Consider the following 26,832-nt stretch of genomic DNA (forward strand, 5'->3'; position numbering starts at 1 on the left):
GGGACTTTAATTATTCAAACATATAGTGGGATAGTAGTAGTGTAAAGGGCAGTGAGGGACAAGTGTTCCTCGAGTTGTTCAGGAAAATTTTACACAGCAGTGTGTTGCTCGTCTAATGGGAAAGGAGGCATTCCTAGACCTGGTTCTTGACAATGAGGTGGGCCAAGTGGATCAAGTATCAGTAGGGGAGATTGATCATTGTATCAACAGAGAACAGCACAGGAACAGGCCATTCAGCCCTCCAAGCCTGCGCCGATCTTGATGCCTGCCTAAACTAAAACCTTCTGCACTTCCGGGGCCCATATCCCTCTATTCCCGAAAATAAAAGCAAAATACTGTGGATGCTGGAAATCTGAAATAAAAACAAGAAATGCTGGAACAGCTCAGCAGGTCTGGCAGCATCTGTGAAAAGAGAAGCAGAGTTAACGTTTCGGGTCAGTGACCCTAAGGTTCCGAAGAAGGGTCACTGACCCGAAATGTTCACTCTGCTTCTCCTTTCACAGGTGCTGCCAGACCTGCTGAGTGGTTGCAGCATTTCTTGTTTTTATTCCCTCTATTCCCTTCCTATTCATATATTTGTCAAGATTAAAGAAGGCAACAGACAATCTCATAATTACTCATTTCCAGCCACCCTGACATCCACTCCCTGAGATTGTATTTTTATTCTTTCATGGGATGTGGGCATCGCTGGCAAGGCCAGCCTTTGCTGCCCATCCCTAATTGCCCCTAACAACTGAGTGGCTTGCTAGGCCATTTCAGAGGGCAGTTAAGAGCCAACCACATTGCTGTGGGTCTGGAGTCACATGTGTTCCAGACCTGGTAAGGACATTAGTGAACCAGATGGGTTTTTACGACAATCGATGATAGTTTCACGGCACTATTTCTGCGACTAGATTTCTTAATTCCAGATTTTTTCTATTAATTAATTGAACTTATTAATTAATTGAATTCAAATGCCACCAGCTGCCGTGGTGGAATTTGAACCTGTCTCCCCAGGGCATTGGCCTGGGCCACTGGATTACTTGTTCAGTGACATTATCACCATGCCATTGTTTTGCCCCAGAAGGCATAAGATTTAGGCTGACTATTGAAAAGGACAAAGAACAATCCAGAGAAACAGTAATTAACTGGGGGAAAGACAACTTCAATGGGGTAAGAATGGAGCTGGCTGAATAAGTGAGATTCAAAAGTTGCCAGGAAACCTGATAGCTGAACAATGCGTTACCTTCAAAAAAATAGTTCGGGCACAGTTAACATATGTTACCTCGAAGTGGAAACGTAAGGCAAATAAATCCAGAGCTCCCTGGATTATAAAAGAGGTAGAGATTACGATCAAGAAAAAGTGTGCTGTTTTCCTTGAAGAGAAGGCTGAGAGGTGATTTGATCGAGGTATTCAAAATCACGAGGGGTCTGGACAGAGAATCATACCTTACAGACAATGTCCCAGATACTGCCATCACCATCCCCAGGTGTCCCACCAGCAGGACAGACCCAGCAGAGGTGACGGCACAGTGTTATACAGTCAGGAGGGAGTTGCCCGAGACGTCCTCAACATGGGCTCCGGACCCCATGATGTCTCATGGCATCAGGTCAAAGAGAGTAGATGGAGAGAAACTGTTCCCACTGGTGAAAGGATGGAGGACGCGAGGGAACAGATTTAAAGTAATTGGGAAGAGAAACAAAAATAACATGAGGAATAACTTTTCCAGCCAGCGAGTGGTTAATGTGTGGAATGCACTGTCTGAGAGTGTGGTGGAGGCAGGTTTAATTGAAACATTTCAAAGGGAATGAGACAGTTTTATGAAAAGGAACTAATGGAGCTGCGGGCTGACAGGTCCCGGATGCTGATGGATTCATCCTCGGGCTTTCAAAGAGAAGCAAATGAGGGAGGAACTGCGCAGAATCTGTCCTCCTGTCCCGCCCCCTTTTCCAATTGGTCCGGAGCTGTTGTTAATCACCCAGACATTGTGAGGTCAGAGATTAAGTCCCGGGTGCGCAGGCGCATTGCGGACCAGTGTTTCAAGCCGGTGAAGGCGCCGGAGAGACGGTTCTGCAGCCGGTAAGTGGCGGCTGGTGGGCGGGGAGGCTTAAGAAACACCCGGTGTAGGCCTCAACACCCCCAATAACAAACTCCCGGTCCTGTGTTTGCACCGAGCGGGCGGCAGCTGCGGGAAACTGAGCTCAGTTATAAAGGGGCCTGGGGGAGGGGAGGGGAGGGGAGGGAGGGAGGAACCATTTGGGACACAGCACAGGGCAGGAGGTCCCCCCTCCCCCACTCCCTGGTTCCACAAAGACTCCCCTTGGACTGGGCCACACTTGGGCAGGGCTGGCTCAAGGTGCAGGAAGCTGATAGGCTGAGCTGTGGACTGGGAGGAGTGGGGGGTTTGACTGACAGGCCTGGGGAGGGGGATATCAGGGCAGGTACACACACTGCTCCCCCTTTTCCTCCTGGGATCTTTTACTGGAGTCGTGTTGCTGAGTGTTTCTAAACTCTGTCTCCCTGTCCCGGTAATGTCGGTGGATTGTAGGTTGCTGTGAGTGTTGGACTATATTGTCTCTCCTCATTCTTCCTCCTCGCACTCCGAGTTCCAGGCTGCAGGCACCAGCTGTTTGATGTGCCTGAAACATTAAATATGTTTCTCTCTTCACAGAGACCTGCTGAGTATTTCCAGCATTTTCTCCCAGATTTCCAGCATCTGCAGGACTTTGCTTTTGTTTTATTGCACGAGTTGCTCACAGAATCAAAGGCAGTGAAGGTGCTCGAGCTGGACGGAAGCAGTCGTGTCAGATCCTCAGTGGGTGAGAAATCGCCGAGTGCAGGGGAGGAATGAAGCTGGTGGATGTGCAGGGAGGCTTCAGAAATATCCGGTGTTGGCCTCCACACCCCCAGTAAGTAGCTCCCAGTCCCGCGTTCCAAGGAGAACAATCCCAGCTTCTCCTTGTAGCTAAATTCCCTCATCCCTGGAACCATTCTGGTAAATCTCCTCGACACCTTCTCAAGGACCTTCCCATCCTTCCTAAAGTGTGGTGATCAGAACTGGATGAACCAGAGTTTTATAAAAGTTCCCCTTAACTTCCCTGCTTTTGCACTCAATACCTCTATTTATCAAGCCCAAAATCCCATATTATTTGCTAACTGTTCTCAATATGTCCTGCCACCTTCAATGATCTATACATATAAACCCCCAGGTCCCTCTGTCCCTGCACGCTCTTTAGATCTGTGCCATTAAGCATTTATTGCCTCTCTCTATCCCTTCTGACAACCTGGAAATTTTCAGGATGTTAGAACTGATAGTATAGATCAGGAGTGTCCAGCCTTTATGCATTAGGGACAACATTCTAAATGTTGTCCTACATAGGGGGCTGGAGGTGAACAACTTTCGGAAAGGTAAAGGTATTAGAAATTTTTCTTACTGTTCATCAAAATAACAATAATGTGCATTTTTGTGAATCAGCTTTAAATGAGGAAACTAATGTATTAACTTACTTTCCCAACTCGATGTTGAACACTGATTTAGTGAGTTACCTGGCATGGTTTTTGCTTGCAGTAGCAGACATTGTCTGCCTGCACACTTGATGTAGCGATGCAGAGAATTCCAGATAGATTCCATTTGTGAGGAGAGATCTTGATCTCGCACTCTCCCTGTCTCCTGCTCTCTCTATTTTATTTAGAGATACAGCACTGAAACGGGCCCTTTGGCCCACCGAGTCTGCGCCAAGCAACAACCACCCATTGACACTAACCCTACAGTAACCCCATATTCCCTACCACCTACCTACACCAGCGGCAATTTACAATGGCCAACTTACCTATCAACCTGCAAGTCTTTGGCTGTGGGCGGAAACCGGAGCACCCAGCGAAAACCCACGCGGTCACAGGGAGAACTTGCAAACTCTGCAAAGGCAGTACCCAGAATCGAAGCCAGGACCCTGGAGCTGTGAGGCTGCAGTTCTAACCACTGCGTCTCTCTCCCGCTCTCTCTCTCTCTCTCCCTCTCCCGCTCTCTCTCCCTCTCCCGCTCTCTCTCCCTCTCCCGCTCTCTCTCCCTCTCCCGCTCTCTCTCCCTCTCCCGCTCTCTCTCCCTCTCCCGCTCTCTCTCCCTCTCCCGCTCTCTCTCCCTCTCCCGCTCTCTCTCCCTCTCCCGCTCTCTCTCTCGCTCTCTCTCCCTCTCCCGCTCTCTCTCCCTCTCCCTCTCCCGCTCTCTCCCTCTCCCGCTCTCTCCCTCTCCCGCTCTCTCCCTCTCCCGCTCTCTCCCTCTCCCGCTCTCTCCCTCTCCCGCTCTCTCCCTCTCCCGCTCTCTCCCTCTCCCGCTCTCTCTCCCTCTCCCGCTCTCTCTCCCTCTCCCGCTCTCTCTCCCTCTCCCGCTCTCTCTCCCTCTCCCGCTCTCTCTCCCTCTCCCGCTCTCTCTCCCTCTCCCGCTCTCTCTCCCTCTCCCGCTCTCTCTCCCTCTCCCGCTCTCTCTCCCTCTCCCGCTCTCTCTCCCTCTCCCGCTCTCTCTCCCTCTCCCGCTCTCTCTCCCTCTCCCGCTCTCTCTCCCTCTCCCGCTCTCTCTCCCTCTCCCGCTCTCTCCCTCTCCCGCTCTCTCTCTCTCTCTCTCTCTCTCCCTCTCCCTCCCCCGCTCCCTCTCCCTCCCCCGCTCCCTCTCCCTCCCCCGCTCCCTCTCCCTCTGCCGCTCCCTCCCCCACTCCCTCTCCCTCCCCCTCTCCCTCCCCCCCGCCCCCTCTTCCTCTCCCTCCCCCGCCCTCTCTCCCTCTCCCTCCCCCGCCCTCTCTCCCTCTCCCTCCCTCCCCCGCTCTCTCTCTCTCGCTCCATGTCTGCCGGCCTCTGTCTCTCTGCTCCGCTCCCAGGGCCCGGTCACCCTGGCACCCTGCTCCCAGGGCCCGGTCACCCCGGCAGCCTGCTCCCAGGGCCTGGTTACCACTGCACCTTGCTGCTGGGCCTGCACCTCCTTAGATGGTGATGAAGAGCCTGAGGCCCAGGCTGAGTACATATGCAGGCAGAGCCAGTGCTTGGCCTGGGTCCTGAGCTCACGTCCAGGAAGGCTGCACTGGATATGGAGTTTGGGCGGGAAGCGCCAGCAGAGAAACAGCTCAGCCCGCGCACCGCCATCTCACTAAAGGAGCCAAAATATCAGGTACGGAAGCTTGTCTGTCATCTTGGTAAAGGAGGACGTGTGCAGTGATGTGTCTCCGCCATGTTGGTAAAGGAGCTGTAACCATTGTCAGGTGCGATGGATACCATTGACAGGCTGGATTCTGGCCCATGGGCTGGATGTTCTGGAGTGTCGAACTAGGAGGCGTAGAGTAAAAGTTAGAGCCAGACCTTTCAGGAGTGAAGTTAGGAAACATTTCTACACACAAAAGGTGGTAGAAATTTGAAACTCTCTTCCACAAACAGCAGTTGATGCGAGATCAATGTTAATGTTAAATCTGACATTGATAGATCTTTGTTAACCAAAGGTATTAATGGAAATGGGACAAAGTCGGGTATATAGAGTTAGATCACAGATCAACCATGATCTCATTTCCTGGTGGAACAGGCTCGAGGGGCTAAATGGCCAACTCCTAGAATCATAGAAATTTACAGCACAGAAGGAGGCCATTCAACCCTTTGTGCTTGTGCTGGCCCTTTGAAAGAGCAGTTGTGCTTAGTCCCACACACCCACTTGGTGTTTGTAAGCCTGTAAGTTCCTCATTCTCAAATACCTGTCAACTCCCTTTTAAAATGACTGATAGAATCAGGTTCAACCACCTTTTTCAGGTGGAGCGTTCCAGATCCTGACAACTGTCTGTTGTTACAGAAACTGCTGAGCTCCCATTGAGCTTCATTGGAACAGGGCAGGAGGCCGAGGACAGAGAGGTCAGAGTGGGAGTGGGACGGAGAATTAAAATGGGAAGTGACTGGAAACCCAGGAACATGCTTTCAGACTGAATGGAGATGTTTCTCAAAGTGATCACCCTATCTGTGTTTGGTCTTCCCAATGTAGAACAGATCTCATTGTGAGCAGTGAATATAATATACAAAATTGCCAAAAGTACAAGTAAATCACTGTTTGGTTTCATCCCACAAAACCCTGAGAATAGCCCAAAGGGAGCTACTTTATTTGAAGAGTAAAAGTTACAAAGTAAAGCAAATCAGTTGCTGGAATATTAAACTCCACCCCAGCTATAAAGAATATTAACACAGCAGATATAAACCCCACTGTCAGAATGAATATGGTTCAGTCCTGGATGTGATTAACAGCAGCAATAATTACAGAATGCAACAGCTACAGTCACTTGTGAACTCACTGGTGTCTCAGCATTTTGGATATCGATTAAATTCCTTCCACAGATGGAGCAGGTGAACGGCCCCTCGTTATATTAGAATATAATACTATCTTTAATATCATCTAATAAGATATTCTTTCTTACAGTTCAGTGGGATGTAAACAGTGACCCCAGCACCTTCAGGAGAGATGGTGCGAAAGCCCCTGTGTGCAGAGTGAGCATCAAATCAATGTGTGTAAATCCTCTCCTAATCCCCTGTAAAAGGAGGTAATAAAAGTCATCACTGTCAGTACAGGATAGAAATTCAGAACAGACAATTCGAGATCCTATGGAACATTTTATTCCTCTCTTGTTTCCCCAAAGCTGTCAATCGCAGTCCCACACACTCTCCCTCCTCCCTGTGCTGAAATCCAAACCCATGACACCATCTGCACCATTTCTTTCCTCCTCTGCCAGTTTTCTCCCTCCCTCAACTGTGGCTGGGTTCAGTTCTCCAGCCCCTGTGTGCAGAGTGAGAATAAAATTAATGAGTCAATGATTTTCTGTCCTGGTCACTGGGACCCTGAAGCCCCGCCCACTCTCTGTTCTGGTCCCACAAATTACCAGATTCATTCAGCTCAATTTCACAACTTGTCTTTGTGTTTTTGTGGGTTCTTTCTCACTCCCTTTTTCCTGTTGTAACTTCATGTTACAGGATATTAGAAAGGGAGGATTTGCGGAAGGAAACTCAAACATCACCTCAAGATGTGACAGTCACTCGATTCATCAGGATCTGAATATCATCGGCCTTTGATCATGGAAGCAAAAAGTGTGGAGAAACCGGACACGTGTTCTGTGTGTGGACGAGGCTTCAGCCGATCAGCTGGCCTGTCGGTACACAAGTGTAGTCAGACTGGGGAGAAGCTGTGGAAATGTGGGGACCGTGAGAAAGAATTAAATTACACGTCTGAGCTGGAAACTCATCGACACAGTCAAACTGAGAAGAGGCCGTTCATCTGCACTGAGTGTGGGAAGGGATTCACTCATTCATCCTCCCTACTCGCCCACCAGCGAGTTCATACTGGGGAGAGGCCATTTACCTGCACTGAGTGTGGGAAGGGATTCATTCATTCATCTTCCCTACTCACACACAAGCGAGTTCACACTGGGGAGAGGCCATTTACCTGCACTGAGTGTGGTAAGGGATTCATTCGTTCATCTGCCCTACTAAAACACCAGCGAGTTCACACTGGGGAGAGGCCGTTCACCTGCACTGAGTGTGGGAAGAGATTCTCTCTGTCATGGAACCTGCTTGCACATCAACGAATTCACACTGGGGAGAGGCCATTCACCTGTTCTGATTGTGGGGAGGGTTTTACTCATTCATCCACCCTGCTGATGCACCAGCGAGTTCACACTGGGGAGAGGCCGTTCACCTGCTCTGAGTGTGGGAAGGGATTTACTCAGTCATCCACCCTGCTGATGCACCAGCGAGTTCACACTGGGGAGAGGCCGTTCACCTGCACAGAATGTGGGAAGGGATTCACTCAGTTATCAATCCTGCTGACACACCAGCGAATTCACACTGGGGAGAGGCCGTTCACCTGAACTGAGTGTGGGAAGGGATTCATTCATTCATCCGCCCTACTCACACACGAGCGAGTTCACACTGGGGAGAGGCCATTTACCTGCACTGAGTGTGGTAAGGGATTCATTCATTCATCCGCCCTACTGATGCACCAGCGAGTTCACACTGGGGAGAGGCCATTCACCTGCTCTGAATGTGGGAAGAGATTCTCTCTGTCATGGAACCTGCTGGCACATCAACGAATTCACACTGGGGAGAGGCCATTCACCTGCTCTGATTGTGGGGAGGGTTTTACTCATTCATCCACCCTGCTGGTACACCAGCGAGTTCACACTGGGGAGAGGCCATTCACCTGCTCCGTGTGTCGGAAGAGATTTACTCAGTCATCCCACCTGGTGACACACCAGCGAGTTCACAGATAATTACAGGGGTTGGATTCTGCTGTTGCTGCTGTTAATCATATCCAGACTGAACCATGTTCATTCTGACAGTTGGGGTTTATTTCTGATGTCAGTTGCTCCTCTTGGACTGAGCGTCTGGCCCACAGCATCTCTCATTCATGTGTGAATAGACCATTATGTCTTCAAACCTCATTTTCAATTTAAATCCACTCAGTCAATGTACTGAACAAAAGATGAACAATAAACAGATCACAGGCCAATCCTGTAACTCTATATTGACAGGAGCAAGTCTGTTCTTCAGCTCAAAAATGAGGCTGTTTAAGCTCTATGTTTCTGAGCACTCGTAGACTGGAGCTGTTGGATAGACAGGCTGTTCACAACTGTTAACATGTCAGATAGTGAAGGAATTGCTCTTCAAGTAAACTCACCAATTTATAAGCTCAGACTCCGGTCCCTGCTGTAATTAATACTCAGCATCCATTAGTGTTGATTTACAGTCAATCACTGAATCGTCTGGTTAATCTTTGTTACTTGTTTTGTGAAATACTCTCCCTATTAGTGCTGAACTGCTGGATAACTCTGATTACATTTAAATGTGTTTATACATGTTTATAAAGTGTCTGTGTGTCCAGATTTAACTAAGTTGTGATTTGTAACCAATAAATGATGTTTCGGGTATGACTTGTCATCTGGTATCTTGGTGATTTGTCGAGAAAGATTTAATTCACTCACTCAGCAGCTCGAGAGGAACCAGACTGAGGTTTAATGAACATAAGAAATAGGAGCTGGAGGAGGCCATTTGGCCCTTCGAGCCTGCTCTGCCATTCACCCAGATCATGGCTGATCATCTCAACTCCACCTTCCCGCACTATCCCCATATCCCTTAATTCCCTTTGTACCCAAAAATCTATCAATCTCTGTCTTAAATATACTCAATGACTGAGCATCCACTGCTCCCTGGGGAAGAGAATTCCAAAGATTCACAACCCTTTCAATGAAGAAATTTCTCCTCATTTCAGTCCTAAATGGCTGATCCCTTATCCTGAGACTGTGACCCGGTGTTCTAGATTGCCCAGATAGGGGATTACATTTTCTCAGCATCGACCCGGTCAAGTCCCTTAACAATTTATGTCTCAGTCAGATCACATCTTATTCTTCTAAACCTCAGGGAATATCGACCTAGTTTACTCAACCTCTCCTCATAGGAGGAGATGGAGCAGAGTGGGGGTGCTGTACAATAGTGGTTATGTTATTCAACTAGTAATCCAGAGGCCTGGACTAATGATGCCAAGACATGAATTCAAATCCCACCACTGCAATTCAGGGATTTAAACTCAATTAATTAAATAAATCTGGGATTTGAAAAAGTGAGGATCAATATTGGTGACCATGAAACTACGGATTGTCCTAAAAACCCACCTGGTTCACTAATTTCCTTCAGGGAAGGAAATTTGCCGTCCTTACCCGATCTGTCCTCCAGATGCACAGAAATGTGGTTGACTCTTAACTACCCTATGAAATGGCCTAGCAAGACACTCAGTTATATTCAAGGAGGTAGCTCACCACCACCTTCTCGGGCAATTAGGGATGGGCAATAAATGCTGGCCATTTCAGTAACACTCACAGTCCATGAATAAATAGAACAATCGCCTTATCCCAGGAACCAGACGAGTGAACCTTCATTGCATTCCCTCAGTAGTGTTATGTCCTTCCTTAGGTAAGGAGACCAAAACTGCACACACTGCTCCAGGTGGGGCCTCACCAATGTCCTGTATAATTGTAGTAAGACTTCTTTACCCTTATACCCCAATCCCTTTGTAACAAAAGCTAACATACCATTTGCCTTCCGAATTGCTTGCTGTACGTCCATGTTAACTTTCTGTGATTCACGTACAAGGACACTGTTATGTGTACTTTGCTTTTAAAAAAGAAAAATACTTGGAGTTCTGTGTTTTGCAAGACTGAGAAAATTGAATGCTGAACTGAGTGGGGCACAGTCTCCAAGGCAACTTGTTTCCAAGCAACAACAGCAAGGAAAATGATAGGTCACATGACATTGTTAAGAGTTCAATTTCACTTTGCTTTGTGAAAGACCAGTGCTGGGCAGGCAGGAGGCAGAACAAACTGGCTGGGACTTGTCTTTTTTGGCAGACTAGAAAAAGACCTCTCCCTGAAAAGAAGGCATCTCTTGTAGAACGAAATTCCACATTTGAGTTGTGTCTGTGTTCTGCCAGGAGAGGAAAGGACCCAGAGAAAGAGGAGTTGCTGCTCTCTGTGGAGGAAACCCTGCATTGTTAAAGGTAGCAAATTCCTATTGCCTCCAGTCTCTGAAAAATCTCTGCCTCAAGAGTGATTCCTGTTCCTCCTGTTTTTTTTGGGTGGGAGATCCTGAAATCTCAAAAAGGCTTCCATTGCTGGACTGCTACTTTAAAATTTAAGTAGACTTGTTGCTCCATCTTTTGCTGCATCTTTTGCTGAAAGATCTGTGTGATGCCTGCTGCAGACAAATTGCCTTGTTAGTCTACCCATCACAGACTGTTCATCAAACTCGCCTGGAGAGACTTTGAGTGGCATCTGACGATTTGTCTCTGGGACACCTCACCGATTCACAAATAACCCACCAGACCATGACCACCAATGATTTTATTATTCCGAAGAAACAGTTGAACACCAAAAACCCTTTTGCCCCAGTTAACCAGTTTTTCAATGTATGTGCGTGTTCAGGAAGCTTAGGAAGAATAAGAAGTTATAAGATCTTTTTATATGTATGGATTCATCCCATTATTGTTTAAGATTTTGTTTATTAATAAATAGTTAATTTTATTGTTGTTTGAAGAAATCTGGTTTTGTGTGCCTCATTCTAGGAGATAAATAAAATGTTTAATTTGGCTAATTTCCAGTAGGTGGGAAACTTTACTAATATGCAGTGGGACTGAATTAACAGTGCATTACTCCCACCTTGGTCGGAACAACACCCAGGTCCCTCTGAGTGCAAACATTTCTCAGTTTCTCAACATTCAGAACACAAAGTTTTTTTAAACATTTTTCTTATCAAAGTGGATAACTTCACACTTCACTATATTGAATTCCAACTGCCATGTTCTTACCCACTCACCCACCCAACCTGTCTGTATCCCTCTGAAGCCTCTTTCTGTCTTTCTCATTTCTTGCTTTCCCACCTAACTTTGTATCTTCAGCAAACCTGCAGACATTACACTTACACTCAATCCCTTCACTTGAGTCATTTCTATAGATTGTAAATAGCTGAGGCCCAAGTACTAATCCTTGCTATACCCTGCTAGTTACAGCGTGCCAACCTAAAAATGGCCCATTTATTCCTACTCTCTGCTTTCTGTCCATTAACCAAACTTCAATCCATGCTCATATATTACCTCAATCTCATGAGTCCTAATTTTTTTTTTATTCATTCATGGGATGTGGGCGTCGCTGGCTAGGCCAGCATTTATTACCCATCCCAAATTGCCCTTGAAAAGGTGTTGGTGAGCTGCCTTCTTGAACTGCTGCAGTCCATGTGAGGTAGGTACACCCACAGTGCTTTTAGGAATGGGAATTCTACGGTTTTGACCCAGCGACAGTGAAGGAATGGTGATATAGTTCCAAGTCAGGAATGTGTGTGACTTGGAGGGGAACTTGCAGGTGGCGGTGTGCCCATGCATTTTCTGCCCTTGTCCTTTTAGTTGGTAGAGGTTGTGGGTTAGGAAGGTGCTGTCTAAGGGGCCTTGGTGCGTTGCTCCAGTGCATCTTGTAGATGGTACACACTGCTGCCACTGTGTGTCAGTGGTGGAGGGAGTGAATGTTTGTAGATAGGATGCCAATCAAGTGGGTTGCTTTGTCCTGGATGGTGTCGGGCTTCTTGAGTGTTGTTGGAGCTGTACCATCCAGGCAAGTATTCCATCACACTCCTGACTTGTTCCTTATAGATGGTGGACAAGCTTTGGGGAGTCAGATGAGTTACTCGCTGCAGGATTCCTAGCCTCTGACCGGCTCTTGTAGCCACGGTATTTATATGGCTACTCCCAGTTCAGTTTCTGGTCAATGGTAGCCCCCAGGATGTTGATAGTGGGGGATTCAGTGATGGTACTGCAATTGAATGTCATGGGGAGATGGTTGGAGTCTTTCTTGTTGGAGATGGTCATTGCCTGGCACTTGTGTGACTTGAATGTTACTTGCCACTTATCAGCCCAAGCCTGGATATTGTCCAGGTCTTGCTGCATTTCTACACGGACTGCTTCAATATCTGAGGAGTCGCAAATGGTGCGGAACATTGTGCAATCATCAGCGAACATCCCCACTTCTGAACTTATGATTGAAGAAAGAATTGTGTGTAATAACCTCTGGTGTGGCACCTTATCAAATGCTTCTTGCTTCTTGAAAATCCAAATAAACTACTGTTTCCTCCTTATTCACCTGACTAGTTACATCCTCAAGAAACTCTTAACAGATTTGTTAAACATGATTTCTTCTTCACAAGTCCATGTTGACTCTGCTGAATCATATTATGATTTTCTAAGTGCCCTGTTACCATTTCCCCAGATAATACATTCTAGCATTTTGCCTACAACTAATGTGAGGCTAATTGGACAATAGCTCCCCATTTTCTCTCTTTCTCCAAGGTTATTACTGAACCCTTTCTCAACTGATTATTTCATAAAGTGCTGTACTTGAGTCTTAATTTGGCCTTGTGCCATCTCCTAGTGGGCTTGTCCTGTCCTGTCAGTGCTGGGTCAGGCCATTGTCCAGCTCAAACAGCCCAGATAACAGGAGCCAACGAACCTTATTTCACTCCTCAGGGTGGTTTGTTTCTTGAGGTTCAGATTATCATTAAAATAACAACACGCACTGTGTCCACCCATTGTTCTCCCAGACGCACTGTCACCTCACAGTCAGGATCATGTGTCTATGAAGGGGAGATTGTTGTCCTGTCTAGACCACCCTGAATACCCTTGCTTCATAATGGTCAGGAGTAGAAGGTCCCAGTATTGTGAGAAGAGCCTCAGGGAATCAGTCCCAGTGATCCTGTAAAACAGAGGAACACATGAGTGGGAGGAGGCCATTCAACTCCTCGAGCCTGTTCCTCTATTCAGTTATATCATGACTGATCCATATCACAACTACCTTTACCAGAGTTGGTTACATATCCCTGTAACCTTACCCAATAGGTAACTCACAAGTTTTGACATTTTCCTTTTCTCCCCATCCATAGCAGCTTTTTGGGGGGACAGTGTTCCAGATTTCACTATCCTTTGTGTGAAGAAGTGCTTCCTGACAGCACCCCTGAATGGCCCAGCTCTAATTTTAATGTTGTGCCATCTTATTCTGCATTCCACCAACAGAGGAAATCATTTTTCTTTATCGACCCTCTTAAAACCTTTAATCTTCTTTAATACCTGAATTACATCACCCCTTAATATTCATACTCTATGAAATACAAGCCCAGTCTATATGACCTGCCCTCACAATTTAACCCTTTTAGCCCTGATATCATTCTGGTGAATGTGCAGTGTACCTCCTGCACAGCTGATATATCCTTCCTGAGATGTGCTGCCCAGAATTAAACACTTCACTTCAGATGATGTGTAACTAGAGTTGCATATAACTGCAGCATTACTTTCACCCTTCAGATAAAGGCAAACATTCCATTAGACATTTTAATTCCCTTTTCTCCCAGTCCAGTAGTTTTTCGTGATTTCTGTGCATGAAACCCGAAATCTCTCTGTCCCTTCACAGTTCCTAACTTTTAATCATTTAGAAAATATTCTGATTCATCTTCCTTAGATCTAAGTTACCAGAATGGTTCCAGGGATGGGAAATTTTAGTCACAAAGTGAGGTTGTAAAAGCTGGGGTTGTTCTTTTTCACACAAAGGAGATTGAGGGGAGATTTAATCGAAGTGTAAAAGATTATGACAGGCATGGATAAGTTAGACAAGGAAAACTGTTCCCATTAACTAATGGTACAAGGATTAGTGGACACAGATTGAAAGTTTTGGGCCAGAGATGCAGAGGGAATATAAGGAAGCACTTTTTTACACAGTGGGTAGTAAATGATCTGGAATTCGCTGCCCATGAGGGTGGTGGAAGCAGAGACAATCAGTGATTTCAAGAGGAAATTGGATGGTCACTTGAAGGAAATAAACTTGCAGGACTACAGGGGTCAAGCAGGGGAGTAGGACTGAGTGGATTACTGTGTGGAGAACTGTCATGGACTTGATGGGCTGAATGGTCTCCTCTGTTCCATACATGACTCTAATGTTAATGACCTCGCACTTCCCCACATTGACCTCCAGCTGTCTCTGTTATCTCCACTCGCTAAATCTATCAATGACACTATGCAATTTTTTGCTCCCTTCCAGAATACTCAATATGTCACCTAACTCAGTATGTGGGTTTGTTCAGGGAAAATCGTGTTCAACTAACTTGCTGGAGTTTTTGAAGACATAACAGAGAGGGTTGGTGGGGGCAATGTTGTTGATGTGGGGTACATGGACTTTCAAAAGGCATTTGATACAGTGCCACACAATTTATATGTATTTATTTATGAGTATTTCCAGCACTTTCTGGTTTTATTTCATCTTCCAGAAGATCTGATTTGCAAAAGTAAATCCTGGGACAGTGAGGTTTAAAAGATCTCCCGAAGGAATCATCAGCTTCTTCACACTGTGACATTGCATGTACAAAACACCAATCCTGGGCTGAGTGGGTATGGGGACAGTGAACAGAAGAGGGATGGGGAATCACCAGTGTTTGTGTTTTTACAATGAGGCATAAACAGATGGTGAGACAAAGAGAGAAATAGAGGGAGAGAAAGATTGAAATGACAGGTTAAACACAGAGGGAGAGAGACAGGCTCTGGGGCTCTCCAGTGTTTAGTGACTACCCAGCTCCCAGCCTGTGTCGAAAACCACTCTCCCCACCCCCTTGCCAAAGGCCTAATGTGTAAAGATAAATCCTGGGACAATGATAAGGAATTAACACCTTAATGGCAGTTTTAAAGAGAGTTTCTCAGCTTCTGGACAGACTGGGGCCTGGTCATGTCACTGTCCCTCTGTTGATTAGCTGAAAGATGCAGCAAATGTTCTCAACAATGACCTTGTAGGAATAAGTTCACAGATCATCAAAAAGCAGCTCCCTGGAATGTCTCTGTTCAAAGCAGCCCTGGTACCTGGATTAACATGACAATGGACAAGATCTCAGCACCTAATCGTCCCTCTCACATTTTAAATCTGTTCCCACTTTACAGTCTCTGGGTTTATAGTGGGGGATGTGTAAATGATGCAGAGATCGTCAATGTTAGTGAGTGACATAGAAAAGGAGCTCTGGGCTATTGATGTGTCTTTTATTTTAAAAAGTCTTTGCTTTGTTCTCATCAATGTTTCATTTCTCTATCCAGGAGATTTTTAGCAGCTGTAACATGTCAATGCATGGGATAACATCATGCTGACCATTAGGACCAAGCTAATGGTTTATAAGACCTGTGTTCTCAACACCTTGCTGTATGGCTAAAAAACATGGGTGATTGACAGCTACCAGGAAAAGTAGCTCAATAATTTCCATCTTTGCTGTCTGTGGCCCATTATGGGTATATCCTGGCAGGACAAAATCACAAATGTGGCAGTCCTCTCAAAGGCAGAGCTCCCAAGTGTGTTGGCACTAATCAAACAGAGGTGGCTTTGGTGTATCAGACAAGTCCACAAGATGGAAGATGGTTTCTTACCCAAGAACCAAGGTAGCAGGGGCCAGGCGACCAGTGGGCGCCCAAAGCTCCGCTTCAAGGAATTTGCAAGTGTGACCAGAAAGCCCTAAATGTCTACTATCGCACTTGGGAGTCACTAACTGATGAAAGAGGGAAATGGCAACACATCCTGTGGACTGGTGTGCAATACCACGATGACCAGTTGCTGCAGCAGCTTGGCAACAGACGCCAATGTCAAACACAACAACTCACAGCATCACTTGGCAGCTTCATGTGCAGCACTTGTGGCAGAGCCTGCGTCTCAACGGTTGGCTTTTACAGCCATCAGCAAAGGTGAACCAAGAGAAGATAAATCACCTAAATAGATTGTTTGCTGCATGTCCATCATCTTTTACAGGTGAAAGGATGACAGTCCACTGTTTCCCTCACTCTCTCCTTTCTCTATTTTTCTCTCTCTCCCACTTCTCTCATTCAGAGAGAAAGATAGGGAGAAAGAGAGAGACACACAGAGAGAAATCCACAATCAGAAACTAAACAAATGACCTCCTTCTATGCTGTAAATGACTCTATGACTCTAAAATGAGTTAAAATGGCTGCTGTACATTGCATTTAAACATCAAAATACATCTCACTGCCTAAAACACAAACATTATTCAGGAATTATAACAAACAAACGGACAAAGAAGGACCAGAAATAAAGGTACTGAATTGGGGGAAGGCCGATTTCAATATGATAAAACAGGATCTGGCCAAAGTGGACTGGGAGCAGCTACTTGTGGGAAAGTCTAAATCAGACCAGTGTGAGTCATTAAAAAAGGAAATAGTGAAAGATCAGGGCCAACGTGTTCCCAAAAGGTGAAGGGTAGGACCAACAAGTCCAGGGAACCCTTGATGTCAAGGGATATAGAGGATTGGATAATGGGGGAAAAAAGGAGGCTTATGGCAGATTCAGAGGGCTGAAAACAGTGCAGGTGCTTGTGGAGTATAGAAAGGGTGGGGTACTTAAAAAAGTAATTCGAAGAGTGAAGAGGGGGCATGAAAAATCACTGGTGGCCAAGCTAAAGGAACATCCCATGGCGTTTTATAAGTATATTAAGGTCAAGAGGATAACCAGGGAAAGAGTAGGGCCCATTAGGGACCAAAGTGCCAATCTGTGTGTGGAGCCGGAGGATGTAGGTGAGGTTTGAAATGATTACTTTTCATCTGTGTTCACTATGGAGAAGGATGATGTCAGTGTAGAACACAGGGAGGGGGATTAGTGTAGGATTAGTATAAATGGGTGGTTGATGGTCAGCACAGACTCGGTGGACCGAAGGGCCTGTTTCAGTGCTGTATCTCTAAACTAAACTAAACATTCTGTTAGGAGCATGTGATACTCCTGATCCAATTTTCTTTTAGACAATTATATACCTTCAAGCACAAAAGAGGCAAATAACCTTATTAACTTTAGCAAATGTGGTGCCTCTATAGATAGAATTGCTTGTTTTTAAATATCATGACTCATGGTAGATTTTATAACATAATTAGTCACATTATAATGATTCGAAACTAAAATAATCTTGTTTGCCATGCAGATCTGATTATAATAATGAAAACGAATGAAAAATGTGATTTTCCTTTTCAAATGGTCCAAATATTATGCAATGTAAAAAGTGTCCCAGATCTTGCTAGTGACAGTGGAGAAGTAATGAGACTAGTGTTGAACCTCCAGGAAGCAATCCCTGCACTCCAGGTCCCAATACCTGGTGGGACATCCTGCCCCATGTGCCCTAAGATCTGCAGGTCGTGAATCGGCCTATTCAGTGACCTGAAGACCCATGGCAGAAACTTTGAGTGGATGTCATCCTCAAATCGAGGGACAGCCGACGACAACCTCAACAGTAACAAGTTTGAGGTTCTGTTGCATCATCCCCAAATCAAGCTCAAATGTTTGGTAAAGGCCCTGTGACAACGCAGCAGGTCCAATAGACAGCTGTATATCCCAACAGTGATGAACACTTCTGGCTCCTGTTCTACTGCATCAATTGGTTCAGTGACAGCTGCATTTAACAGCAAGGTGAGCTGAAAATCATAACTATTGTGTTGGCTTGGAGAAAGACAGCATGTACAGAGTACTGTGCCATCAGCCTGAGAAACCCAGTGACCATTTATAGTGACTGCAGAGAGCTCACAGGATAGTTTCACTGTAACCAATGCACAGCACTAGTGGTGCAAGACACTCTTTTCCAGATAATCTTAAGCAATGCCAAAACACACATTGAAGAAAGATGGCCAGAGTTATATTCCTTGTGTTCCATCACTATGGTGTAAAAGACAGCTTCACACTGACTCAAGGTTTACAGTGTGACTGGGTCAGTAGACAGTGAAAATGGAGGTGAACAATGAATGGAATTCAGCCATACACCTGAGCAAACCGATAAGTGGAAATTCCAGATCACTTCAGTTGCTGCAAAGCACAGGACATATTAAGTTTATACAGTTCATGTTCACTGCAGGATATTCACATTCAGTAACCAGTATGTGCAGAGTTTTCAGAAATTATTTCAGACACACACTGCTGTGTAAATGGAAGCAAGTTTCAAATTCCTATTGACAGACCAATGTTTTTGCTGCAGACCAGCGACTTGCCAGCTACTGATCCTGCACCATTAATTTTAAACCATGTCAAATGAGCTGTGTCAGTTCTCAGGTGGTCTCTGCTAAGATATCCCATGAAGGCAAAAATAAACATTGGGAATTGGTCTGTGTATACACACATCTCCTTTTTGTCTATTTACAGAAGACTGACACACTGAAGTTGTGAAGGAGTTTGCAGTTCCACCCACTTGCTTTCCTGTTTGAAATTCATTTCCACCAAGGTGGAAGACTATAAAAAATAAAGGTGACATAAAAAGGTAAAAATAAAATCGCCGAGCAGCTGCAATTTCTTTCAAAGCCGGTCTTTTAGTTCAGGTCAGAAGGGGAGAAGCCAATGGTGGATTTCCGAAACATCAATGTCGGAAATCTGATATTTGATGAAAATTTCTCATCCCCGAGTTACTTGTGAACTCGCTGGTGTCTCAACAGATAGGATGAAGTAGTAAATCCCTTCACACAGTCAGAACAAGTGAATGACCGATCCCTTGTGTGAACTCCCTGGTGTTTCTGAAGGTTGGAGGACTGAGTGAATCCCTTCCCACACTCTGTGCAGATGAATGGCCGCTCCCCAGTGTGAACTCCCTGGTGTTTCTGAAGGTTGGAGGACTGAGTGAATCCCTTCCAACACTCTGAGCAGGTGAACAGCTTCTTCCCAGTGTGAACTCGCTGGTGTGTCAGAAGGTCAGAAGTAGTAGTGAATCCTTTGCCACATTCTGTGCAGTTGAATGGTTTCTCCGCTGTGTGAATTCACTGGTGTTTCAGCAGATCAGAAGAAGTAGCGAATCCCTTCCCACACTCTGTGCAGGTGAATGGCCTCTCCCCAGTGTGAACTCGCTGGTGTGCCAGTAGCTGGGATGACTGAGTGAATCCCTTCCCACACTCAAAGCAAGTGAATGGCCTCTCCCCAGTGTGAACTCGCTGGTTTCTCAGAATGCTGGATGAAGTACTGAATCCCATCCCACACTCTATGCAGGTGAATGGCCTCTCCCCAGTGTGAATGCGCTGGTGTACAGTGAGAGTGTGGAATCGTCTGAACCCAGTCCCGCAGTGAGAGCACCTGAACGGTTTCCTGTCAGTGTGAACACATTGATGGGACATCAGTTCAGTAGAACATTTATAGCAATTCCCACAGAATGGACATTTAAAAGTCTCTCCCCAGTGTGAACTCGCTGATGTGTCAGCAGGTAGGATGCTTGAGTGAATCCCTGCTCACACTCGGTGCAGGTGAACAGCCTCTCCAGAGTGTGACTGCGTGGATGAGCTTCCAGCTCAACTGAATAATTGAATCCCTTTCCACAATCCCCATATTTACATGGTTTCTTCCCAGTGTGACTGCACTTGTGTTTCAACAGGTCCGATAATCAGCTAAAACCTCGTCCACACACAGAACATGTGTACAGTTTCTTCCCAGTGTGACTGCACTTGTGTTTCAACAGGTCCGATAATCAGCTAAAACCTCGTCCACACACAGAACATGTGTTCAGTTTCTTCCCAGTGTGACTGCACTTGTGCTTCAACAGGTCCGATAATCAGCTAAAACCTCGTCCACACACAGAACATGTGTACAGTTTCTTCCCAGTGTGACTGCACTTGTGTTTCAACAGGTCCGATAATCAGCTAAAACCTCGTCCACACACAGAACATGTGTTCAGTTTCTTCCCAGTGTGACTGCACTTGTGCTTCAACAGGTCCGATAATCAGCTGAAACCTCGTCCACACAGAACATGTGTACAGTTTCTTCCCAGTGTGACTGCACTTGTGTTTCAACAGGCCAGATGATCGGCTGAAACCTCGTCCACACACAGAACATGTGTTCAGTTTCTCTCCACTCTGATCGCTGCTTTTTCTTTCCACGTTCAAAATCTGGTGATATTCAGGTTACGATAAATTGGGCGACTCCTTCAGATCCTGATCTGATGTTTTTTTGCATTTCACGACTGCAATTCCTCTCCTTCCAAAACCCTGTGAAATGGATTTTAAAAAGAAAAAAAAAAGTGTGAGAGAACCCACAAAAATACAAAGGCAGGTTGGGAAATGGAGCTGAATGAATCTGGAACATTTTGGGGACGGTACGAGGAAAAAGTGACCATGAAAGCTGCTGTTTTGACGTACAACCCCAACTGGTTCACTAATGTCCTTCAGGGAAAGGAACCCCTGCCACCCAGTCTGGACCTACACAAGACTCGGCTCTCTATGGGAGGAGAGAGAGAGAGAGAGGTGGGAGGGAGAGGGAGAGGAGAGGGATTTTATATATCTACAACTCGACCAGAACTTTGACAGAACCTCCCACACCCTCAACTTCCATCATCTAGACGGACCAGCGGAGCAGGTGTATGTGAACACCAAGTTCCCCTCCAAGTCACACACCATCCTGACTTGTCTGACATCCAGTACTGGAAGAACAGAAATTTCATCCAATTAAATATTGGGAAGTCTGAAGCTATTGTCTTCAGTTTCTGCTACAAACTCCACTCCCTAGCCACCAACTCAATCCCTTTCCCTGGCAACTGTCAGAGGCTAAACCAGACCATTCATAATTTTGGTGTCATATTTGACTCCGAGATGAGCCTCCGACTGCATATCAGCACCATCACTCAGACTGCCTATTTCCACCTCAGTAACATCACCAGACTTCACCACTGTCTCAGCTCATCTGCCTCTGAAACTTACATCCATGGATTTGTTACCTCTCACCTTGACTATTCTAACACACTCCTGGCCGGCCTCCCACATTCTACCCTCTGTAAACTTGAGATCATCCAAAACTCTGCTGCCTGTGTCCTACCTCGAACCCAGTCCTGTTCACCCATCACCACTGTGCTCACTGACCTACACAGACTCCCAGTTAAGCAGCACCTCAATTTTAAAATCCTCATCCTTGCTTTCAAATCCCTCCATATCCTCACCATCTCTATAATCTCCTCCAGCCCCACAACGCTCAGAGCTCACCTAATTCTGGCATCTTGAGCATCCCCGATTTTCATTGCTCCATCACTGGTGGCCATGCCTTCAGCTGCCAAGGCCATAAGCTTTGGAAATCCCTCCCTGATCCTCTCCGTCAATCTACCTCACCTTCCATGCTCCAGACACTTCTTAAAACTTTTGGTCATCTGCCCTAATATATCCTCATGTGGCTCAGTGTCAAATGTTATTTATTTTATTTAGAGATACAGCACTGAAACAGGCCCTTCGGCCCACGGAGTCTGTGCTGACCAACAACCACCCATTTATACTAACCCTACAGTAATCCCATATTCCCTGTCACCTACCTACACGAGGGGCAATTTACAATGGCCAATTTACCTATCACTTGCAAGTCTTTGGCTGTGGGAGGAAACGGGAGTACCCAGCGAAAACCCACGCAGTCACAGGGAGAACTTGCAAACTCCGCACAGGCAGTCCCCATAATTGAACCCAGATCCCTTGAGCTGTGAGATCTGCGGTGCTAACCACTGCGCCACCCTGTTACTTTATAAGCACTCCTGTGAAACACCTTGAAACATTTTATTGCATTAAAGGCGCGACATAAATACAAAGTTGATGTTAACTTGGACATTTATCACCATTCCTTCATCATCACTGGGTGAAAATCCTGTAACTCCTTCCCTAACACCATTGTGGAAGCACCTTCACCACACAGACTACAGTGGTTCAAGATGAAGGCCCACCATCACCTTCTCAATGGGCAACTGGAGATTGGTAATATACGCTGGTCTGGCTAGTGACGCCCATATCCCAGGAATGAAGTAACAACATGTGTATATGTAAACTGGATTAAAAACCTCTACAGAAATACTTGTTACCGAAATAATACTCTTTTACAATGAGTGGTTGGTGTTTGTTTAGCAACCTCATCTCCCCTGGAATCGATTTCCCTTGACAACCTCACTATGAAAATTGTTGGACTCCACTGGGCTCAAAAGTACTCAGGTGTAAAGCCAGCAGTTGCTCCGCCATCTACACTCCAGCTCAAACTAATGGAACAAAAAAGACCAATAGAGACATTCGGAACTAACTTCCACATCCAACACCCACAGCGATACAAACAGGATCTTAATTGGTCCGTCTGTGTTTCTTGACTCAGTTCTGTGAGCAATGCTTGCAGTAAAACAAAAGCAAAATACTGTGGATGCTGGAAATCTGAAATAAAAGGAGAAAATACTGGAAATATTCAGCAGGTCAGGCAGCATCTGTGAAGAGAGAAACAGAGTTAACATTTCAGGCGCATCGAGCCACTGCTGCCTGCAGCCTGGAACTCGGAGTGGGAGAAGGAGGAAGAATGAGGAGAGACAATATAGTCCAACACTCACAGCAACCTACAATCCACCGACATTACCGGGATAGGGAGACAGAGTTTAGAAACACTCAGCAACACGACTCCAGTAAAAGATCCCAGGAGGAAAAGGGTGTGTGTACCTGCCCTGATATCCCCCTCCCCAGGCCTGTCAGTCAAACCCCCCACTCCTCCCAGTCCACAGCTCAGCCTAACAGCTTCCTGCACCTTGAGCCAGCCCTGCCCAGGTGTGGCCCAGTCCAAGGGGAGTCTTTGTGGAACCCGGGAGGGGGGACCTCCTGCCCTGTGCTGTGTCCCAAATGGTTCCTCCCTCCCTCCCCCAGGCCCCTTTATAACTGAGCTCAGTTTCCTTTAAAGTTTTCTCCTTTGATGTTACACTTTATTAATCTTTAATTCATCCAAAAGAGATGGAAATCTGGCGGCCGTTAACCCCGGGTCTGTCACCGGGAGAAGCCTCGCAGCTGCCGCCCCACTCAGTACAGACGCGGCACTGGGAGCTCCTTATTGGGGGTGTTGCGGCCGACACCGGGGGTTTCTGAAATCCGCCGCCGTTTACCGGCAACAGAGGAGCTTCACACGGCAAATGCTACAAACAAACTAAACCAGAATGCGCCTGCGCGCTCGGTTCATGACCTCTGACCGAAGAAGCCACCGTGATTGACGGCTGCTCGGGGCCAATAGTAGGAGAGGGCGGGACAGAAGTGTAACGCAGCCCCGCCCCCTTTGAGCAAGCCCCGCCCTCACGCGCGTGGATTGTTGGAGGACCCGCAGCCCGTACATTCCTCCAGGCCGCTCCCGCTCTCCTTATTGGCCCGCAGCTGATGTCCATCAGCCGGGCGGGCGGTGTGAGATGAGCATGCGCGGCCAGCGCGAGCAGAGGCAGAGCGTGCGGTTCACACAATCTCAGAATTGTTGCAGTGAAGGAGACCATTCGGCCCATCGTGTCCGCACCGGCTCTTTGAAAGAGCAATTCAGTCAATTCCATTCCCTCGCCTTCTCCCCATAACCTTGCACATTCTTCTTTTCATCTTCCTGTCTAATTCTCTTTTGAATGCTTCAATTGAACCTGCCTCCACCACACTGTCAGGCAGCACATTCCAGACCTTAACCATTTACCAAGTGAAGTTTTTCCTCATGTCACTTTTGCTTCTCTGACCAAATACTTTAAAACTGTGCACTCTGGTTCTTGATTCTTTCACTAGTGGGAACAGTTTCTCCCTATCTACTCTGTCCAGACTCCTCTTGTTTTTGAGCTCTAACAAATCACCTCTCAGCCTTCCCTTCAATGTATCTTCACAACTGAAGTTCCTCATCCTTGCAACCATTTTTGTGATATTTTTCCCTACTCTCTCCAATGCCCGCACATCTTTCCGAAAGTGCCGCACCCAGAACTGGACACAATACACCAGCTGAGGGCAAACTAGTATCTTAAACAAGTTCAACATAAGCTCTAAAATAAAAGCAAAATACTGCAGATGCTGGAAATCTGAAATAAAATCAAGAAATGCTGGAAATACTCAGCAGGACTGGCAGCATCTGTGGCGACAGAAGCAGAGTTCATGTTTCAGGTCAGTGACCCTTCATCAGAACTCAGAACAGGGTTCTGATGAAGGGTCACTGACCTGAAACGTTAACTCTGCTTCTCTCTCCACAGATGTTGCCAGACCTGCTGAGTATTTCCAGCATTTCATGTTTCTTTTTGAACATAACCTCCTTGCACTTGTACTCTATGCCTCTATTAATAAAGCCCAGGATACTGTATGCATTATTAACTGCTCTCTCAACCTGTCCTTCCACCTTCAATGACTTACGCACATATACACCCAGGTCCCTCTGCTCCTGCAGCCCTTTAGAATTGTAACCTTTATTCTATATTCTCTCTCTCAGTGTTCTTCCTACCTAAATGAAGCACTTCGCACTTCTCTGCATTGAGCTTCATCTGCCACCTGTCTGCCCATTCCACCAACTTGTCTATGTCCTTTTCGAGTTCTCCACTATCCTCCTCACAGTTCACAATGCTTCCAAGTTTCATGTCATCTGCAAACTTTGAAATTGTGCCCTGTACACCAAGGTCTAGGTCATTAATATATATCTGGAAAGCAAGGGTTCCAACACTGATCCCTGGGGAACTCCACTACAAACCTTCCTCCAGCCTGAAAAACCCTTCAACACTACTCTTTATTTCCTGACATGCAGCCAATTATCCATGTTGCTACTTTCCCTTTTATTCCATGAGCTAGAAGATTGCTCACAAGTCTGTTGTGTGGCACTGGTATCAAAGGCATTTTGAAAGTCCATGTACACCACATCAACACTTTGTTATCTCCTCAATAACTCCAGCATTAAACAAACATGATTTTCCCAAAAGAAATCTGTGTTGGCTTTCTTTAATTAACCCACATTTGCCCATGTGACTGTTAATTTTCTCCCAAATTATTCTTTCTAGAAGTTTCCCCACCACTGAAGTTAAACTGACTGGGCTGTACTTGCTGGGCTTACCTTTACACCCTTTTTTGAACAAGGGTGTAACATTTGCAATTGTCCAGTCCTCTGGCACCACCCCCAAGTCTAAGAGAGACTGAAAGATGATGGCCAGTGTCTCTGCAATTTCCAGCCTCACTTCCCTCAGTATCCTTGGTTGCATCTCATCTGGTCCTGATGCTTTATCCACTTTGAAGTACAGACAGCGATCTAATACGTCCTTTTTTAAATGAATTTTAAACCCTTCTGGTGTTTGAATTACCTCCTCTTTCATTATTGCCTGGATTGCATCTTCTTCCTTGCTAAAGACAGATGCAAAGTATTCATTTAATACCTCAGCTATGTCCCCTGCCTCCACGTGTAAGTTCCCTTATTGCTTCCCGAATCAGTCCCACACTTCTTTACCCACCCTTTTACTGTTTATATGTTTGTCAAAAACTTTGGGATTCCCTTTAATGCCAGCTGTCGATCTCTTTATATGCTCTCTCTTTGATTCTCTGATTTGTTTTTTCACTTCCCCTCTGGACATTATATTCAGCCTGTTTCTCAATAATATTTTCTACCTGGCTTCTGTCAAAAGCACACTTTTTCTTCTGTATCATTATCTCTGCCTCTTTTGTCATGCAGGGAGCTCTGGATTTATTTACCCTACTTTTCCCCTTTGAGGGAACAGATGTTGACTGTGCCCAAAATATCTGTTCTTTGAAGGTAGCCCACTGTTCAGCTACCAGTTTTCCTGCCAACGTTTGAATCCAATTGATTCACCCCAGCTCCATTCTTACCCCATTGAAGTTGTCTTTCCCCCAGTGAATTATTCTTACTCTGGATTGTTCTTTGTCCTTTTCCATAGTCAGCCGAAATATTATGATACAATGATCACTCTCCCCTACATGCTGTCCTATTGATACTTGATCCACTTGGCCCTTCTCATTCCTCAGAACCAGGTCTAGCAGTGCCTCCTTTCTCATTTGATGAGCAACATACTGCTGTAAAAAAGTTTCCTGAACATACTCTCGGAACTCTTGCCCCTCAATTCCCTTTACACTACTACTATCCCAGTCCATGTTTGAATAATTAAAGTCCTCCATTATAACTAACCTATAATTTTTGCACCTCTCTGTAATGTCCTTGCAAATTTGTTCCTCCACGTCCTTCCCACTTGCTGGTGGCCGAAAGACAACACCGAGCAATGTAAATGCACCTTTTTTGTTCCTTAGCTCTAGCTAAATTGATTCTGTCCTCGACTCCTACGGGACATCTTTTTCCTCCAACACTGCAATGCTCTCCTTAATCAATACTGCCATCCCTCCCGCCTTTTCCCTTTCTTATCTTTCCTAAGCATCTTGTATCCAGGAAGATTTAACACCCAGTCCTGCCCTTCTTTGAGCCAGGTCTCTGTTATAGATACAGCATCATATTTCCACATGGCAATCTGTGCCTGTACCTCATCAATCTTATTAACCACACTCT

General features: G+C 45.9%; 2 pseudogenes; one reads left to right on the forward strand and one right to left on the reverse strand.

Moving 5' to 3' along the window:
- Positions 1–2,011: 2,011 nt before the first annotated feature.
- Positions 2,012–26,832, forward strand: part of LOC137349361 (zinc finger protein 850-like) — a 47,797-nt pseudogene continuing 22,976 nt past the window's right edge.
- The window catches only part of LOC137349362 (zinc finger protein 229-like), an 85,485-nt pseudogene continuing 77,425 nt past the window's right edge, over positions 18,773–26,832 (reverse strand).

Source organism: Heterodontus francisci, chromosome 34 (genome assembly GCF_036365525.1).
Source record: "Heterodontus francisci isolate sHetFra1 chromosome 34, sHetFra1.hap1, whole genome shotgun sequence".
Lineage (NCBI taxonomy): Eukaryota > Metazoa > Chordata > Chondrichthyes > Heterodontiformes > Heterodontidae > Heterodontus > Heterodontus francisci.